At 36.9% G+C, this 7,274-nt stretch overlaps 1 protein-coding gene across 3 annotated transcripts in view; it reads right to left on the bottom strand.

Annotated features, from left to right (window-relative positions):
- Window positions 1-6,829, bottom strand: part of LOC127411548 (serine-rich coiled-coil domain-containing protein 2-like) — a 71,680-nt gene extending 64,851 nt beyond the window's left edge. For all 3 annotated transcript variants that reach the window (XM_051647214.1, XM_051647217.1, XM_051647216.1), the window contains exon 1: window positions 6,110-6,829. The gene's annotated coding sequence lies outside the window, so the exon portion shown is untranslated. The remainder of the gene's footprint in view (window positions 1-6,109) is intronic.
- Between the last annotated feature and the right edge of the window lie 445 nt (window positions 6,830-7,274).

Raw genomic sequence — 7,274 nt, forward strand, 5'->3', positions numbered from 1 at the left:
AATAAAAATAATAATAATCTTTCAACTTGTGCATTTCTGTGACTGAGGTAAAAAAAAATAAAAAAGAAATAAATAAGAAAACAGTGGCACACATACTTAGAGACACACTTTGGGAATCTCGAAACTGCAGCAATATCATAAAATATTCAGAAGTCATGAATACGGGGGCCTGGGTAGCTCAGCGAGTATTGATGCTGACAACCACCCCTGGAGTCACGAGTTCGAATCCAGGGTGTGCTGAGTGACTCCAGCCAGGTTTCCTAAGCAACCAAATTGGCCCGGTTGCTAGGGAGGGTAGAGTCGCATGGGGTAACCTCCTCGTGGATGCGATTAGTTTTTCCTCGCTCTCAATGGGGCACGTGGTAAATTGTGCGTGGATCGCGGAGAGTAGCATGAGCTATAGGATTTGGGCAAAGAGTTACACAATTTATGGTTAGGTTTAGGTTTGGGTTAGGGGTTAAACTTAAGAAAATTGTAGGACCACTCATTAATAACCCTGATGTCTCTTTTTCTTCCATGGCACAAGAGTTATTTAGACTTTATGGTAAGGTTTACGTTAGGGTTGGCTATATTCTTCGCTGTTTATGGTATCCCACAACTCTGTCTGTGTTAAGCAGTTGGTTAAAGGAACACAGGCATTCAATGGATCAACTGAATGCTGTATTATTTCACTTTATGATTTAGCATTGTTTTCGTAAATTATTCATTTGGACAGCATGAAGATGGGTTTACGAAGAATTTAAAACTCATACATATATGAATAAGTATACGAAGCAGGTATAAAAATTACTTTCACACGAAGATTACTACAAAAACTCGTATGCACACACACACACAGATTTCTTTAGACAAGACAGAAATCTGATAATGACAAAGACTGTCTACATTTAATGTAAGCAATAAGTTTGTGGGTGGCTGTCATAAAAACTGCTGTATTAACAATAGTTAAAGGAAAAACCCAAAGAGCATTGTCATGTGTGGGTGATTCCCTAGCCCTTATAAACACATACCACATTACTGCTTCATGTCACTAACTAAACATATCAACGGATTAAATCAAATATATCAGCACATCTTTATTAACATGTCATGGTTGATATCTCAAGATTACACAATGTAATGACCAAAAACATCACAATGATGATCAGTTATATTATCAATAATGTAAGTGTATGGAAATACACATTCTAACAACCGTACATAACTAAAGTGACCACACCAAACAGCTGTCTGAGGACAGACATTTAGCTGCCTGGACACTTCAGATTATACCACATTACACTCACTGTAATTCAATACAGAAATTGAACACAGCAGACTGGTAAGGCCTCAGGATGATCACATAACAGCCACTGCTGTTAATAAACACCATTTAGAGATATCTGACACTAGTAAGTTCACGAGAACAAAACAGCTATGGGACGAATTTTATCGAGGTAGTTTGATAGAGACGTGCAAACAGTGTTGCATATGCATGGCATGTTATCTCATAGACAGATATGCAGCCTACAGATACAATACACAGTGCCAGACACTTTTGGTGACCAGCAAGCTCAGGAGCACTATTACACTAGCATAAATATGCCCAACAGCTGCAAGACCACAGTTCTGCCACACATGCAAACCAGCGCAGTAAACAAGGGATCCCTCCACCTGTCAAGGACACACACACACACAGTCTATCAAAACAAGTGCTAAGTGAGGAGTTTTCATTTAGGGTTGGTGCGTTGGCTTTACACTGTCTGGTCTGCATCTCTGATAGTTCACATCCATTAACATGAGCACCAGCTGACAGCTAGGCAGTCTCCATAAGCAAAAAGAGAATGTGTGTGTAAACAGGTTTGGCAGGGAAAACATTTTGAAAATGTCCTCACAAGCATAGTGAGATTATTGTCCATTATTAAATTGATAATACATTTTTTATTGTTTTTGTACATGTAAGTATGTGACTCTAATTATTAGGTAAATGAGCGAATATTGACTCAAAGTCTGAGGAAAGGGGCGCTCTTCATTTTATTCATGATGAAATTAGGCACAGAATAGAGGTCCACCCTGTTTCACCAAGGTCCACTCATTTAGAGATTTCTGACCTCGCCCCTGATGAATACATGTTATGAATTCAAAATCAGGTGCATATTTCCAGGTTTTTTGCAAAACTGTTTGTTTTTACCATATGCAAGTCTCCATTAAACTTCACTGAGCAAACGAGCGCGTGCATCCACGTCGATCAAACCAATCGCAATGGAGAAAGGGAGCACCATCATTTTGATTAAACTCATGCAACATCATAACGCGCTTTCAGTTTCAGTGTAATCAATCGTGCAGCTTTCATGGATGTGTGCCGGTTTTTTAAGTGTTTTAGATCATTTCTCATCATGTAACCGCATGTAATACAATGAGCACCAGGATGAGACTTTTCAGCACAAGAGTGAATCTGCACTGCATTTACAGTTGATTGTACTATATTAAACTATATATAATACTGAATATAATGTATAATAATGCTAAGGGTCCTGATATTTGATAGTCCTGACAGTGCTAAATGTAATGTCTGATTTCACCAGTAAATTTATACTATGGCAAATATTATTTTACTGGACAAGCATGCACTAGGGATGTGCACAAGTAGTCGAATACTCGAGTATTCGTTCTGCAATAATTATTAGAATAGTAAAAATACTATTCGAATTTCGCAAAGTTTTGCTTTACTGGCCATATATACAGTGAGATGCATGTTAAATCCTGAACACACAAACTAAAACTGGCAGTTATAACAGAATGCACTGGATGGGGCTGTTGAATGTGAACACAAGTTGATCACATTTGATGAGCAAACCGTTCGTTCTGTCAGTACGTTTAGATGGACACCAAAAAAGCGGGTAATAGTGAGAATGTGGCTTACTGCGAGAAAGCTGGGTTCCAATTTAAATGTACTGGATAAGCGGTGTACACTTTACTCTCGTATATGTGCAGCTCATCAGAAAGCAGCGTCCCCGTAGCAACCAACAAACATGGCATCCGAAAAAGACTTTGCTAGCGGAGGGACAGTCCATCATTTAAACTGGCGTATATAAATGAGTATAGTTTACTGAGCTTGTGAATATGCTTGTTTTTCTCGACAAAAACATGAGATACAATATAAAAATAACTATTATATGTCAAGTGTTTATATTCATCCTGTACGTTAACTGTGTCAGTCTACTCCGTTAGCGGTTTCTTTTTCTTCGCTTTGCGTGAGCTTAAATGCTTTCTATACTTTTTTTGTTTTCAAGCATTGCTTGTTTAAATATTTTCAACAAAATAAAAAATAAAAAAACACAGGACATAATATAAGCTTGTTTCGGATATAATTAGAAGCTTGTTTTTTTTAATGGTGACGCAACCTTTATGACTAAAAAAAATGAGTCTCTTTCTCATTAAATACCTTCATTTAAATAATAGAATTTTCAAATAGAATTTTTTTTATGAGCTTAAATATTCGAATACCAAATTATTGATGAATGCCCATCCCTAACACGTACTACTCTAAAACATTTATTTTGAAATGAATACTTTAGAAACATGTAATCAGTGACAATATGGTTTTAAAACGTACAATATTAATTTAAAATACTTAAAATGTATGTAATCAGCGACAGTGAACAAGCATATGTATTTAACATAATTATGGGTTTTTTTCAGCTGGGCAAAATTATTAATATTTCTATTCTGGTGTCACCATTGCCCTCTGCTGGGCTGATTTTTTTGTCCCACTCCATCCCTGATGGATCATTTTACTCTTTAATAAACAGTACTTTTTAAGTTTTACAAGTAAAGAAAAGGAACTGTTTTGCATTGTCCTGAAAGTAATATTATTATTATTATTATTATTATTATTATTATTATTAATAAAACATAACTATTCAGGCTTTGTTCAAAGTTTTGTGAGAGTATAGAATCATTCAGTACAGTAAACCAAACCCTTACACACTTTATCATTTCTGTTTCTTAAAAAATAACATTTTAATAAAATAAAGGAAAATTTGTTATTTATCCAATTAATCGAAGAAATTATCGAAGATTAATCGATTATCGAAATAGTCATTAGTTGCAGCCCTACATGTGACTTTCTTTTCTGCAGAACAGAAAGGAAGATATTTTAAAGGATGTTCCATTTGCTGATTTTGATACAATAGCAGTTAACAGTAACTCAATTTAATACTTAAAAAGCACCTTAGAGAGTCACAAATATAGTCCATTTGACTTGTACATCATGTTCTTCTGAAAAGTCTTCTGAAATCTTGTTACCACTTTGTATGATGAACTATTATCAAATACGACAACGTCAATAACAACCTCATTGGTTCATGTACATTTTGAGACCAAACGTTATGAAATATGAACCAAAGAGGACTGTTATTATTAATGTGTCACCATGTTTGATTTGTGCTTTGCTACATGAGTCGATCAATGATGTGATTTCATTTCATTTGAGAGTGAATAACAACTCGCAGTAAATTTTGGTCTGTTCATAATACAAAGTGACTTGGAATATGAGGCACGTGTCACATGGACAACATTTATGACACATCTGGGTGCATTTTAAAGCTGTAAAGTGAGTCACTATCAACTACAATTGTATGCATGGAAATAAGTGATAGCAACATTCTTTACAATATATTTTTGTGATCCACAGAAGAAAGATGGGTTTGGTATGAGGGTGAGGAAGTTACAGCAGAATTATCATGTTTTACTTTATATCTTCTGATAACAACAGGTTTGTGTGAGGGTTAGGTTTAAAGTTTAGGGGTAAGGTTTGGGCCTCAGCAAATATCATCACCTCCATGTGCTTATGAGATGTACTCACTAACATAGTGAAACCAGCAGGTGTGTATGTGTGTTTATATGTACAGTGGGTGGTGTGTCCCCACCCCAGTGCCAAATGACAAGATGACAGATAAATGTGCTTTGCTTTCACTCGCATTCAGTCTAGACACAGAGCAAGTGTGCATATTAATAAATATTTAGCACATTCTGTCTCACTCTCACTCTCTTTCTTGCTCTCTCTGTGTGTGCATGTGTAATGCTGACATAAACAATGTGCTCTCGTCCTTAGGTAAACAGAGTACAGCATTCAGTGATATCTGAAGAACTTCTAATAAAGGCCTAAACCATTTATAATGAGTGTGATGTTACTACAGAAAGCATAAAAAACACTACTGTAATCTCTGGTTATTACCAGAGTGATTGTAGAAATCAGGTCTGGTTACAGAAAGACAAGCAACAGAGGAAGTCATTATGTCAGAGATCAAAGTCTTTTTAGGCCTCCCCCACAATACATGTTCCCATAATGGCCCTGCGTACTTCATCAAATGGGACAGATACACAGGCGACAGGGTCACATGAACATACTAGTAAATTATGGCTGATGAGTCGTTATCAAACTGAAAGCAAAACACACACAGACATTTTAACATTTAAGAACTGAAAATGCTCTCTAGTCTCTGTCCTGGATTTTTCCTGCAAATATCAGATAAGCTTCCAGAAAGTTTAACAATGCAGAAATTAAACGCACTATTTAGTTACCATGAATGCAACGTGTTTAATACTACGTAACTCATCTGTGTTGCACTTTCAAATTACATAAGTTGCTCTGAATAGACATATTTGATATGGTTTGCTGAATATGTGTGAACATCTCTTAAGTCACACATATCCCTGTAGGCTCTCTGTGTTGCGTAAATCATGTTTTCTCCTCTGTTCTGACTTCAGCTTGACTGGAAACCTATGTAAAGAGCAGTTGCTGTCTGGGGGCAAAGGTCATTTCTGTTTTTAAAATAGCAGTCCAGCTCAACATTAGCATGAATCTGAACTAAATAGAAAAAAACGAGGCAAACCACACAAACTGAGCCAGATTCAAGAAATCACACAAACTTTAGGGACTATGAGGAAGGTTTCATGGTTAAAAAACAAAAACATTAGCTACTGTAAAGAGGGCAAGGTGCCATCTGTCTCACATACATAAATGTACAGAAATAACCATAACAACATACTTAACCATTGAATCCTTGAACCAATATGACCCATTAAGTTAGAATTAGCTTTCAATCCTGCATGACTTTTGACTCACCTGTTTAATGAAGATCATTCGTGTTTATCCATGAGGTCAATGTCAAGAGCTTAAGACCTTAAGAGTTCAACTTTAAACTCTTTTTAACACTGATGTAGACTGGAGTACTCAATATACGTGATCTATAAATTTCAACATATATTATACTCTGAAACATTAAGTTATGCTCGTGTTAAGAAACTATGCTACTGAAACAATCCAGAGAAATGAGAAGCTTCCTCTTGACCGGCGCGATTATTCCAACCTGTCCATGAAAACTGTTTACTACCAACACGACCAGATGAACTTGTTTATAAACAGTCCGAAAACAGATATTCATACATTCCTATATAGGACCAAGAAGTGCAGCGTTTGCATGCTACGTTAACGGGTGTGAAATGCGATTATAAATCTCCATTACCGCACAGCACGGAGTTTCAACGCGCTAAAGCAGCGGGATAACAGTGATGCTCTACTGAAGTGAGACTCCATCGTGATGTTTGCGATTTTCTTGACTCATTCCAGCATCCTCATCTGAAGGACGGACGGTCCGTCCATCAGCACTCACTTATGCTTCAAAATAAACGCGTCTCATAACATTTCAAAGTGTACATTAAAGCGGGTTTATTAATAAACCTGGAACAGGTTGGTAAACTGATATACTGGCGGAGCGTGCGCTTAACTATTGAGCTCGCGCCTACAAACAACCTATCAACACCCACAGCACGAGAGCAGCGACCATATACTCTCACGCGCTTTGAAAGTGACTCTGACGTAGGACGTGATGAACAGCCGCGGGCCGCGCTCTGTCCGTGCACGAGCTGCGCGCTGGAGACTCTGGCAGGGAGCGCGCACAATTTTTGAATGTCGGTGTTGACTTGGAGTAGGGACTTTTCCCTACGTATATTTATTACACTTATGGGATATTATACATTCTGCAGTTTACACCAATCATCAGAATACTTTTGAAAGCGTAATTGCAAATGTGTGTTACATATTAGTTGGTAGAAATTAAACATTTAATCAGAGATGTTTTATCATGTAAAACAAATTACAAATATTAATTTAAAAAAAAACATCTAAATATAAAAAAACAACAACAGTAGGGATGGGGAGGGGTGTAAATATGAGCAGATGAAAAATTGGCCTAGATTCAGTGATGATGGGACCATGATTGCACCATGTT

Source organism: Myxocyprinus asiaticus, chromosome 20, assembly GCF_019703515.2.
Source record: "Myxocyprinus asiaticus isolate MX2 ecotype Aquarium Trade chromosome 20, UBuf_Myxa_2, whole genome shotgun sequence".
NCBI lineage: Eukaryota > Metazoa > Chordata > Actinopteri > Cypriniformes > Catostomidae > Myxocyprinus > Myxocyprinus asiaticus.